This window comes from Symphalangus syndactylus, chromosome 3, assembly GCF_028878055.3.
Source record: "Symphalangus syndactylus isolate Jambi chromosome 3, NHGRI_mSymSyn1-v2.1_pri, whole genome shotgun sequence".
Taxonomy (NCBI): domain Eukaryota; kingdom Metazoa; phylum Chordata; class Mammalia; order Primates; family Hylobatidae; genus Symphalangus; species Symphalangus syndactylus.
This window is the reverse complement of record NC_072425.2, coordinates 132788813-132802605: the sequence shown is the minus strand read 5'-3', so window position 1 is coordinate 132802605 and position 13793 is coordinate 132788813. Positions and strand designations below refer to the sequence as shown.

At 43.3% G+C, this 13793-nt stretch overlaps 1 protein-coding gene across 1 annotated transcript in view; it reads left to right on the top strand.

Annotated features, from left to right (window-relative positions):
• LOC129479692 (uncharacterized) overlaps positions 1-7000 on the top strand; it is a 317480-nt gene extending 310480 nt beyond the window's left edge. The window contains exon 3 of the transcript XR_008656758.2: positions 6783-7000. The gene's annotated coding sequence lies outside the window, so the exon portion shown is untranslated. The remainder of the gene's footprint in view (positions 1-6782) is intronic.
• Positions 7001-13793: the final 6793 nt, after the last annotated feature.

Genomic DNA, 13793 nt, shown 5'->3' with positions numbered 1-13793 from the left:
GTACCTGCACTGGGCTGCAAAGTAGCATTCTAGAATTCTCCCTGGAATGCAGGCGGCTGTCGACCCTGGCAGATTTGGAGGCCTGGGCACCTCCTACCACTCCTGCAGTCATGGTTTCCTTATCCCACACTGCTGTTGCTAAAGTTTGCACTGGCAATAAAACAAGTCAAGTCATTATTTTCACCTCAATTTAATTAAGATCACAGTACAAGGACCACAAGCAACCAAAACTTCAAACTGTCTACCAAGGATTTGCAAATTTCAATGCTCAAGTCCCATTGCCCTAGTGGCATTAGTGAGATCTTTATCCAGCCAGAAGTTCCTGAACCTGGTATGAGGTGGCGAGAAGAAAATGCACCAAATATTTTGCACAACTGATGCAACCAAATTCACATGATTCTCCTTTTATCTCCCCTTTTCAGGAAGCTTATCAACAAGAAGATATTGCAGGACAGACACATTTAGAAAAGTACCCCCAAGAGATAAGTGTCACATCATAACTCATCTTTAGAGGGGTTCCTGCCCTTATAGTGATCTCTGTTAGGTTATTCTTAAATGCTCAACCATCATTCCCAGTATATATCACTGGACAAGTATATTACTAGCCTGTGCTGGGCAGCCAGAAGCTTTGGGTAAAGCCCAGGTCACTAGTTCAGGCTGCTTTTGTCCTGGTATGCTTCATTTTTATGCTTTCAGCATCTGTTCCTTCAGCTTGACTTTGCACAGGACCATTCCACACACTTTCAAACTCTCCTCAACTTTGAATCTTAGAGAGCCTGGGGTCTCTATTTCTCTCTTTCTTTCTTTTCTTTTCTTTTTTCTTTTTCTCTTTCTCTCCTTCTTTCTCTTTCTCTCCTTCTTTCTCTTTCCCTCCCTCCCTCTCTCTCTCTTTCTTTCCTTCCTTCTTTCTCGGAGTCTCGCTCTGTCGCCCAAGCTGGAGGGCAGTGACGGGACCTCGGCTCACTGCAAGCTCCGCCTCCAGGGTTCATGCCGTTCTCCTGCCTCAGCCTCCCAAGTAGCTGGGACTACAGGCGCCCGCCACCACGCCCAGCTAATTTTTTGTATTTTTAGTAGAGACGGGGTTTCACCATGTTAGCCAAGATGGTCTCGATCTCCTGACCTTGTGATCCGCAGGCTTCGGTCTCCCAAAGTGCTGGGATTACAGGCGTGAGCCACCACACCTGGCCTATTTCTTTCTTTTCGGGAGACCCTGGGCTCTTATAAAAACTGGCCCAGCTGAGTGCAGTGTCTCACACCTATTATCCCAGTATTTGGAGAGGCTGAGGCCAAAGGATTGCTTGAGCTCGGGGGTTCAAGACTAGCCTGGACAAAATGGCAAAACCTCATCTCCACAAAAAGTACAAAAATTAGCCATGCATGGTGGCACATGCCTGTAGTCCCAGCTACTTGGGAGGCTGAGGTGGGAGGATCACTTGAAACCAAGAGGCAGAGGTTGCACTGAGCCGAGATCACACCACTGCACTCTAGCCTGGGTGATAGAGTTAGACTCGTCTAAAAAAAAAAGAAAAATTGTCCCACTTTCTCTCTAGAGATTGCATACAGAGTCAGCTTTTATCAAGCCTACAACACCAAAAATGTACTATGCAGGTCAAGAACAATTTTTTGTGTTATATTTGCAAAATGGAGTAGAATCATGCAAATAATTCCACCCAAGTTTTCTTTATTGATTAATAGACTGGGAAGTGGCCCACATAATTTCTAAACTCCCCCCTCACCCTACATTCCTCCTGTAAGATAGTTCCACAATTAGCTTGAGAATGCCACTCTTCATATCCAGAGATGGCACCATCAGAACTGGAAAAAGGGCTTTTGGCTAGGCAGGTAATCACTTTGGGCCTCAGTTTTCCTGTCTGTGAAATAAGAAGAACAACCCCAAGGATGCCTGTTAGCATGAGAAACAGAGGAAGATGGCTCACTTAAATAGAACCAGGGAAATATTTGCAAAAAGCAAGGCCAGATGGGCTGTAAAAACCTCTTGGGGGGCCTCTAGATGCAGATGCAAAGACGGAAAAGTGCAAGACAGGGAACTGGTAACAACTCTAGGTAACTTAGCTTTTTAATGAGGTAAACCTTCAGCCAGCAGCAGAAACACTTTCACCCACAAGCCAGAGGCCAGAAATGCAGTGATGCAGCCTCCAATGTTCTCACTTGGTAGTAACAGGGGTACAGTAAGGCCTTCCTGCTCTGTGCAGCATCATCCATTAGAAAACAAAAAATGTACAGTGAGTGCCACTGAGCTCCCCCATTAATTGCTAAGTAAGGGGAAAAAAAGAGAGGAATAAAGTGCTTTTACCTGCTCGGCTGGCTAATTAAAAGCTGCCTGAAGCCCTGCTAACCTTTTTCATTATGGCAGTGTTCATTATAAAGCCAGAAAGGATTAACTACACTGCATTATCAGATATCGAAAAATATTAATAGCAAAAGTGAGAAAGGGAAAGAAGGAATTTTGGGCAAGTTAATTAAACCACACGTCCTCAATGACTTATTAAGTGACTGGTCGAGCTTCCTGGAGCTTGGTGAGTCCCAGAGAGCAAGGCGATGTGCTCCTGCTCCTCAGGAAATGAGTTTCCAGCCCACGGAACTATTTTTTTTTCTTCCTCTGTGGCAAATTTTTCTTTCTGTCTGTCTTTCCAAATATTGCCAAGTGAGTTAAGTCCTGAATTGGGACCATCTTGCAGCCAACAGAAACAGGAGCTCACTGAGAACTCTTAAAGGTCACTACTGAGGGATTGCTTTGGCTGTGAGTTCTCTCTATTGTTCAGCAAAACCCTTTTAGTTCTGCAACTGAACAAGTGAGAACATTTTATAATGAGGTCCCTTCGCTACTTTTGTAACCAAAGCCCATGAATGAGTTCATGACAGGCCCGCCACCCTTATCACATTCCCTTCAACAAGGCCTGGTACAACAGTCTGGCACAGGGCATTACACTGGGATTTGCCCTTAGGGCCTTGAGAGCTGTTTGGAGTAAACACACTATCGACTCTCCACCTACAAAAATGGTTAGGGCCCTGCCGCAGCTTCAGGAAGGCCAGAGGAGTAAGGACTATTGTACTGGTAAATATTAGGTTAACTGAGATGAGCTCCTCTGCCATACTTTGAAGTGCTTAATACAAAGAAGCCGTACTCACAACTCTGTCCTACATAAACCTCTTTGTGTGAGTTCAACTGTGACCACAGGATGGATAAGGTAAGGTGGGGAGCAATAACATCTTCGATGGTGGAAGGAACAAGAGAAGGAATATAAGCATTTTCATTTAGCAAAAAAGCAAAATTGATGATGAAGAAAATGTAGTATTGATTTCTTTTTTCTTCCTGCTGGCACTGGAACTTTAAATGAAGTCATAGAGCAATTGAGACGCCAACGTTGATTGGTTGTGTTTCAGCGTAATTTCATTTTAAGAGTCTAGTTTGCATGATTGGTGGTGACATGCGGAGGTTTCTCCTTAGGCAGAGTAAAGTTATCAATTTTCCAACATGCCATCATGACGATCAGACATTGCTCTAGAGAGCTCCCACTCTGTACTTGTCATTGAGTTTCTTCCCTGGGCCATACTGTGACCCCAATAACAGCTCTGCTCAGAAACTCAATGAGCAGTGCCACTTGCCCAAAGAGGAGCTTTCCAGTAAATAGGGGTGAGTGATGGTGTATCAAGCCGCAGCCTACATGGATTTAGTGGGGACAGGAAAGCTTTGGCTGGCATGTGGAAGAATGCCAAAATGGTTGCAGGGGCGGGGAAGGGAGGTTAGGCAGAATAGAGTCATAAGAATGGATCCAATGGTCATGTCTCTTCCCACCATTATCAAAAGCTATGTTTGCACGTATAGCTTCTTGCATTTTGCCAGTCCACTATCTCCATTCTGCAGTCCGTGGGGGCACAACAGTCAGTGCCACAGGGCTTTCCCCTTGTCAGTTATGCATGTAAAGCAAAGCATTTAGAATGGTACCTGGCATTTAGTAAGCACTCAATAAATGTTATTGATTCTTCAGCATCTTGCATCTTTATCTGGAACTTCTTGTGGGCTTTCAATTCTTCAGATTTCCCGAAAGGAGAAATCTAGAGATAACATTGAGGAGGATAAGAACATCAAATGTTGAATAATTCTTTAGAGATTGATTGCCACATTGAATGCCAAAAGCATTTTTCCATATTTGGCAAAATTCTTAAACTTCTGTTTTTTAATCTATCCTTCTAGGGGTGGGGAGAGAGATAAGAATAAGTGTTTTGTGTTTTTTCCAGACTTGAGATCAGGGTTAAAGTGGGACACCAATTGCTTCTGGGAGTCAAACCTCTTTGCAGGGGTTCTGACTACTCTCCCTTTTTCTTAGGGATAAACACAAAGGGTGGACTCCTTTGCCCAAAGGCCAAGAGGAAAGCCTTGAGTTTGGACCATATAACAAAAACCTTTGGAATTCAGTGATTGGGAACCTGAAGAGAAGTAGAAAAGCAGTTGGCCACAGGCCCTCTGTGTAGAAGGCCAGGTTTCCAAATATATTGTGCATGTTCCCACTTCCTTACCTTGGCTTAATTTCCGCCAACCCTTTATTCCTCTTTGTATTCTTCTTTCAAGTACCGTCTTCTAAGCAAGTCCCAGTTCAAGGTCCATGACCCCAAAAAGTCTTCTTTGAGTAGGCCCAGTCCTTGTTGACTTTTTCTCCTCTTAACTTCCTTAGTATTACCTGAACTTCCCACACTTACTACCCTGGATTATTCAGTCTATCACTCTCTTTATCCTAGAAAGTTTGACAGCCTCATGATATAAATCTCTTCTCTGGTTCTGTTGGGCTCTGGAATGGTCATTAAAAAGTGTCCCTCTGGTTGGGACCATTGAGCTTCTATTGCCTTTTGTTCTTGTCCATATTACAGCAGGGATTTTATAGCATTTTAGTGAGTCACCCATGTTGTTGTCCATTCTATTTGTGAGCATCTGGAAGGGAAGCATCATGTATTTATCTTTATATATTTATCATGCCAGGAACAAGCACACTCAATACATGCTTGTTGGGTCAATTTGAATTGAATTGAATTGCACTTACTTTGTATCTACATAGGACCTAACCTGGTACTGGGCAGTCTGGACACTCACTGAATATTTGCAGCTGAGTCTGAATTAACTCCCCCATAAACTCCTCCCAGTCCCCTCGCATTACGCTGATGTTTCATGACTGCATAGTGAAGAAGTACGTGGTTTGTTGGGCTCCAATCAGCTTGCTCACCTCAACCATTCTGGCCACAAAACAGACAACCCTAAGAGCCCAATGCTCTCCATTTCCCCTTTTATCTCTGTAACTCAGTTTACCTCTATATTCTAAGGAACCATGTAACTATTTAAAAAGATGCTAAAGATATGTTTTGAAGGTCATGCCTAGGTTTCCAGGCATTCTGTATGTTAGAGAATTTTCCTCAAACGCCTCACAATCCACGTAAAACATGAAAATAATCTATATATGCCCCATTCTAAGTACAGTAGGTACTATCCACTTAATTTGTGACTTTGTATGAGCTATTAACCCTTCTATGCCTCATGTCTCTTCTTATGGGATTAAATCAGATCCTGGGTCCCTTCCACTCTAACAGTCATTCCTAATTCCCTTCTCTCTTGCCTTCTCCCAACTTATTATGATGAATGAATACATATCAATATATTTTTTTAATTTGCTTTCTCAGGTCTCCATACAATATGACTAGTTCAGAATTTGCCCCCTGTGTGACCAATTCTGGACAGTGGAGTAATTCAGCTCAGGGGCTTCTGGGGCAAAAAAGGAAACAAAACAAAAAAACTACTTTCCAAGATAAAATGGACAGAACCCAACTTGAACAAGGACCTGTTAGGCATCTAATGATAATGAGATGGTGAACACGAGGACCAAAACAACTCAACCCACCAAGGATGGTGGCATGCCTGACTCCTCTGTGACAGCATAGAGCCATGGGGCCATCACACTTAAGGAATCATTAATGCCTTCATGGGTTTAAACTACTATTAGGCAGGAATTATGTTAATTGCCTCTGAAAGTACCTCTGAAATGCCCTTTCCAATTCTAGTCAAGTGGGTTCATCAGATCATTTGTTTTATTCTCTTGGATCCACTCCATGAGTCTAACCCCAACTTGACCAAACTCATAGGAACACACACACACACACACACACAATTTGTAAAGTGCTTTCTATTATACAAGTTTCCACGTACATTATCACATTTGTTCCTTCTATCAACCCTGTGAGGTATATACTATAATTTCCCCTGTTTCATACCTGAGGAAACTCAAAGCAAGTTCCAATCACTTTACTGACTCAAATACAATACATTCACACAACTCAATGACAAGTCAGGTCAGCATTCTACACCCTTCATCTTCAACAAAGCACCCCTGTCCCTTCCCCATCCTGGGGTCCAGGCAGAGAGTGAGTCTTCATAATCTCAGAGAAAGCTCAGAAGCCCATAAAGCTCCTTTAGGAGAACCATGTCAGAGATGATGCTTCTCCTGCCCCTTGGTGCTCAGCAACCCTCAGTGGAGAGGGGTCAAAGACTGTCCCCCAGCCTGGGTCCAGAGCACAGGTAATTAATAGATGATCATGGAGATGGACAAATGCAGACTGACAGTAGGCTTACCTTCCTTATAACCTGTGCTTTGGCTAACATTAGTTCTACAGCAAAACCCGAGCTTTGTTGACATGTCGTTTCTTTTCATTAATAAATAACCGCTTGAAACAATTACACTTCAGGAAACTAATCTTATTTTTCTCTTTCCCTCTAAAAGGTACCAAAAATTAAAAGCAAAGATGCTTAAATCAACTGCAGTCCTTCTGGGCAGATGTTCCTAAATGCAATCTATCTAAGAGGAAAGAGTTTTTGGGGGAACGGTGACCATTGGGCCTCTACGTGCCACCCCCGGAAGGCCCACCAGTGGGGCAAGGACAGAACACACAGTTTGGCCATGTGACCCTGCCTGTCTGCACACCTCATGATCCCACCACCCAACAGACATATATCTCCTGGAGCTACAGGCACAAGTCATTTATTAAAATTAATATAGTATAATGAAAAGATTATGATGCTTTGAAATCAAGCAGTCCTGATTTTGAGTCTGGATTCCACCATTTATTAACTGTCTATTTTGCAAAAATTATTTAACCATTCTGAATTATTCATCTATTGTTGAATAACAAAGTACTCCAAAACTTAGTGGCTTAAAACAATATGCATGTATTACCTTACAGTTTCTGTGGGTCAGGAATCTAGATTCAGCTTAGCTGGGTGCTCTGCTCACAATCCAGAAGTGAGCTGGGGCTGCAGTCTCATCTCAAGACTTGACCGAGCTTACTCATATGGTTACTGGGTGGGATTCAGTCCCCCTCAGTTCCTTGCCATACAGGCCTTTCCATCAGGCAGCTCACACCATGGCGGCCAGCTTCCAGCAGAAGAAGCTAACTAGAGAACAAGATGGAAGTTACAGTCTTTTTATAACCTAATCTCAGAAGTACCATCCCACCACTCTTGTTGTATTCTGTTCATTAGAAGTAAGTCACTAGGTCTTGGCCACACTCCAGGAGAGGGGATTACCCAAGGACATGAAAGTCAGGAGGCTGGATCACTGGGACCCATGTTCCAGCTGCTTGCCTACCATGACTGCTGAACCTCACGTTCTTCAACTATAGTGAGCATTATAACAACTACCTCAAAGGATGGAGAAGGAACCAAATAAGAGAGTGTGAAGGCGAGTGCCTGGAAGAGTATGTGGCACATAGGAGATGGTTGACAGAAGATAACTGCCCTCCCCTCCTCCTCCTGCCATGGAACCCTGATAAGTTCAGTGGTTCACTTTCAACAACGAAGGAAAGGGATGTGAGCAAGCAAGTCAGAGGGTCTCAGAGACCAAAAATGTTGGCAAGGGGAGCATTTGGGTTCTCTGGAGAGGGTCAAAGGTCAACCTTGTGCTCTGAGGTACAAGATTGGAGGGAGTCCTAGCAAGGAGGCAAGAACCTAAAGCCAGCCTGGATTATCACGAGGGTATGAACGAGGACTGAGCTAAGGGCAAGGAGCCTCCTCTGCTTGGTGTGACCCAGGACCCCTGGCTCCCCAGCACAGGCCAGTCCTCCAGCCTCCCCAGTGGCTTCTGACAGCCCTGTGCACATTTCAGAAGGGCTTCGTAATCATTTATGGATGTCCCTTCTTCCCCCAAGGTCGGCAGGCTGTGAAACTGGCTCTGAGCATTGATCACTCTCACTTTCCTTTTCTAATTCTCACCAGTTCATTAAAGATTGACCTTCTGGGCTTCTACAGCTACTGTGGATGTCCAGCCAGAGAGATCATTATATTTTAAAGGCTGTTAAACTGTCCAATGATATTTTAGCTTCTTTTTTCATATTTGATAGCAAATCATCAATCACTTTTTTAAACTTCCAAGTAAAAACGAGCAAGAAAAAGATGGAGAATTACATGAAATTATAGTGGAATGAAGCAGTTAAATTTCTCTCTATCAGTTGAGGCGAGGTGAGGTGAGGTGAGATGATGGTCAATTATCTTTTTCCACTCACTGATGGATCGCCAGCACCATTGAGGCTGTCAGCGCCTGACTCATGACAAGCAGAGAGGGGCATCGACATGACAAGAGAACTGGGAACACGGACCAGCTTTGCAGATGGAGCTGGGGCTTCTCCAACCCAGGACTATTAGCATGGGTCCTGGCCATGTCCTGGGATACCCCCTTTCTCTTCTGACCACTGCCCCTATGACATCAGCCCCCTCCCCCATTGTGCTCCAAGAACAGCAGCGTCAGGCCTCAGAACCATGCTGATCTCCACCAATCTGCCCAAGACTGACCTCATTATTCTCTCACATGCCTTATCTGAGTTAATGGCACCATCATTCACTGAAGCTATTTAACTAGAAACTGCATTGTTGTTGTCCCAAACACCTCCTCTTTCCTTGCTTCCCCCACCCATTAATTTGTCTCTGAGTCTGCTCTATTTTCTAATGCAATTATTTGTCACCTCTGCCACCTCCTCACCAACCCCATCTGCTGTGCCTCAGTCTAGGCATGTACCACTCTTTCTCTAATCAACTGAAAAAGCCTCTTAACTGGTTTCCATAGGTTTAGTGTCTACACAAACATATGCAGTCACGCATGCACATTCACACACTTACACACACATTCACACTCAATCGTACTGATTCACCCTCGACCATACACACTCACCCACATATACATACACTTGCATACTCACACACACTCACCCACTCACACACACTCACACTACACACTTGCTCCCATTCACACAGATACACACACACACTGACACATATACTCACATACTCTCACACTCTCGTGCACATCTCCATGCACCTTTCCAAGCTCATTTTGCTTCTTAAGCCATAGGGCCTGTTTGTGATTGCATCTCTTCCCTGCTCAGACTGCAGCAGCTCCCTCTTGCTCAGAGATGAAGCTAAGACCCCCTGACCTGGTACACCTGCTGCATGACTTCCCACAGTGTCCCCAACACACCTTCACCATCACGCACAGAGGAGCCTACCTGTCTCTCACATGCCCTTTCTTATTTCTATGGCTTCTTTTTCTGTTTGTTCTGCTACCAGAATTTCCTTTCCCTTCTAGTCCTGCTGGCCAACTCTGCCTATTTGTCAAGACTCAGATCAAGCATCGCCTCTTCCATGGAGTTCCTCCTGACTCCCCTGTAGCAATTAGCCAGTCTCTACCCTGGGCTCTCAAGGAAACACGAAATTCCTCCACTGCATTCTGATTTTTGAAAATATAATCCCCCCTCACTAAATTACAGGATCCTTGAGCAAATACCAAGGCTATTCTCTAGCAACTCATCATCCTAGGGGCAAAGGCAGTCTGAATGTTTATTGAGTTAATGAACTGCCATGGACCATGGAGAAAGACAAACTTTTAGGTTAAAACATTGCTCTCCTACCTACTAGTTCTGTGACCTCAGCAAGAGTTCTGTGTCTCTGAGCTTTATTTCTTATCTATTAAATAAAAATTATTACTACACCCCTACAAGAAGAGAACAAAACAATAAATCAGATTGGGAAAATATTCAACTGTTGGAAGGATGAGGAAAGGAAAGGTGTTTGAGATGAAGCTGAGATTTCTGGGAATAACATGAGTGAATGAAGTTTCCATGAACTAAGAGAGAGAATGTTAGGTAAGAACAATGCAGTAAAGAACTCAACACATAATAGGTATTCAAGTTCTACCTTCCTTATGGAAGTCTCGCAGTTAAAGAATAAGAGGAAATATTAAGCAGGTCCCTTAAATCTTATTTCTTTCAGTTACTACTTGTTTTCTGCTAATGACTTGGATAGATGCCAAGGCATATGGTTGGAGGCAAACACACACAACATACATACATACATACATATATATATATATGTATGTGTGTATATATACATATTTGATACATATTTGATTTCAATGTCTCTTACAGACTCTAAGACAAACACACCGAGGGATCTGATCACCATCCCTCAAAGTGGCTAACTTGCTTGCCTGGCACCACATCATGTGTACACACAAATACAGCTGGGTAGGCAGGTAGAGAGTGTGCGCTGCTTCAAGCCAGCCTGTGCCAACTTGGCCCATGACACCAGGGGCCCTGCTCTTGCAGGAGGGCTGGGTTTAATGCTCTCCTTCCCTGGGAAGCAGGCTCAAAGGGACAGCGGCTCATCGGGAGCCCCCACTTCCTGGCCCTGACACAGTTGGCCCTGCTCCCAGGTTGGGAGTTGCTGCCTGGGGAACAATGTGTGGGAGAGCAGGAAGTACCAGCTAGGATAGCATGGCCTGCAGGTAAAACGGTTGGATCAGCTGGGAATGGTTCTGTAAGCCAGGAAAAGATGTTCAGAGAGTTCTGGAAAGTAAACAAAGGAGAAAGAGGACACAGCCCAGCTACCAGGACTCGGGGACAGGAAGGAGACAGGAAGACCAGACAATTCTAAGAGCAGAGAGAACCCAGATATAACAGAACATTTGGCAAAGAAACAATCCAAATGTAGAATTGGTTTGGCTGGGCTGGAACAGGGTGGAGGATGCTTATCTGGGGGTCAATGTTAGCACAAAAATGCCAAGCCTTCCATAACACTCTTTTTCTGCAAATCAGACAAGCCCTGCCTGAATGGTGATGATCTGGAGGCATTGAACTGAACAGGAGAAAGGGCAGCACCTCTGCGCATGAGGGCAGGTCCCACTCTTCACAAGCATTATGATGAGTAGTTCATGTCAGTCCCCATTCATATCTATCACCCACAGGCATCAGCAGAACAACCGGCACCAGAGGCATTTGATTCCTACTACATTACAGCTTGGAATAAATCAGCTAGGTTTTCTTGCCTGGTATCACTGTTCTAGTCACATCCTGTCTACTAACTCCTAGGCTAGCATAGAAGTTAAGGGATAGAAGATACTATCTAACACATGCAGTCCCACCTGCTTTTTTCAGACAAAACAAAGTTTCTAGAATGGTTAAATGACTGTTCAAGCTAATATGACTAGTTTGTGCTAGAGACAGAACTGGAATTCATTCTTTTAACATTCAATAGAAGATTCTCCTCATTCTACCAAATAACAAGCCTCATACTGTAGGTAGTCTGGAATTTAACTTTTTGGGGAAACTACTCTTTTATTAGGAAAAAAAAAATCACTGTAAAAAACATTTTACCGATGCAAACCTAAGGCAATGGCATACCAAGATTCTTGAGGAAGATCTACCTGGGAGCTATGAGTAACCCAAATACTGATGTTTCCAATTGAACCTTCAAGTGTCCTGTTTAGTATTATACACTTAGAGCAATTTATCCTATTTCCCTACATATTTTGTTGGAAAATATTTATTCTCATAAATCTAAATTTCAGGAGAGATATGACTGAAAATTACTGTGTATTTCTGAGACATATCCATATGGTTCTTGTATTAGCCAATAATTCGCTCCCCCAAAATCAGGTATGGAGACTGCAGGAAGAGATGTGTAGACCTTTACTTTGCAGCAAAGAGTAGAACTGGACTAGATCTGGCATAGCATAACCCAGACTAGACTGTTTATGTCAGCATAGGACATTATCTCATGCTTTATAAGACAGACTTTGTTTAATGCCTTGTGAAACCATTGTATTGATATTTGAGGTTATGCAGACAGACATAACATTGAGGGTGAGTTGAGATTTTCCCTGAATGTAATAAAAATAGATATTGTCACCTTTAGTCATTCTAGGGCAAGGTTAATCTTTGGACCAAAAAAATGAAGTACAACAAATAATGCCTACCTTACCATTTAGAGAATCAGAATCAGTTGATCTGGAATCAGGCGAGTTGGAGTAGACATGACAACTACCTGGAAGCAAATCAGCAGGTAGGCAGTGGTCCAGCCCAGTAAAAGACTCTCGGGTTGGTTCATGCCCATAGATTCTAAGGATAGCCAATCCTACAAATAATGAACTTCTCTCATAGACAAGGGTTTGGTGAAAGTTTATTAAAAGTCGTAGTTTGACCTCATTTGAGCTGAAAGGAATTAGAAAACACTAAACCCCATGTTTAAAAAGGAGGAGCCAAGAGAAGAATGGCTGTACCTCTCCCTGAAGCCAACTTTAGGGTTATCAGTGACAGCTTCCAGCCAAAAAGTTAGACCTGGACAGGCAATGATAGCCATGGGATTATCAGAAATAGGAACAGTAATAGTACAGCAAAATTAAGACGATCAAAGAGACCAGAGAAGAGCCTGAAGTTCTTATTTCAGAAAAGAAACAGTGGGGATGGGCAATTCAATTGGTTACTAATTTGAGGGGCAATTAGGCTAATGGGAAAATATACCGGGCATTAAGTTTATTTGGCTGTAAGCAAGAGCAATCAACTCTGGCTAGCATATTACACTCTTCTTTAAAAAGTAGGGATGAAGGTTTTATTAGAAGGATCATTGGACATCTCACAGAACAGAAGTAAGAATAGGAAAATCAAAACCCAGGAAGGAAAAGCCAAAGGAATTGATGGAACCTCTGTATGAGGTGCAGGCACTTCTATGGTTAGTTTCTAATTTCCAGTCAACTCTGTTTCTCTCCTTTGCAAAATAAAAATCCAAAAAGGAAATAATTGAAATGGCTTGAGTGATCATTAGGGCAAGAACTATAGAGATCTACCCCTGTGGGTAATGGGAGGGAGAATATTTTCTCCCTTTCTACATTGCACAGGTTATAATATATAAGAACTGCTTCCTTCACAGAAACATTACCTGCGTTTTTAGTCCTTTTACTCCTGCCCCTTCTCACCTGTCTCCAGGAGGACAGTATTAGTTTTCTATCATTGCATAACAAATTATCAGAAACTTAGCTACCTAAAACCATATGCCTTTGTTATCTTGCAAGTTTCTGTGGTCAGGAGTCCAGATACATCTTAACTGAATCCTCTGCTCCGGGTCTTACAAAGCTGTAGTCAAGGTGTTGTCTGGGCTGTGTTCTCATCTGGAGGCTCAACTGAGGAAGAATCAATTTCCAAGCTTATTTCAGTTGCTGGTAAAATTTATTTTCCTGTGGCTATATCCTGAGGACCCTAACTTTTCAATGGTGTCACCTAAAGGTGGCCCATATTTCACAGAGGCTGCCCCAATTCCTTGCCACATGGGCTTCTTCAACATGGTGGCTTTCAAGCCAGTGAGGGGAATCTTTCTCTCAGTGGATGACCCAGTCCCTCTTCTAAGAGATTTTACCTGATGAAGTGAGGCCCATCAAGTACAATCTCCCTTTTGATTAACTCTAAACCAACTG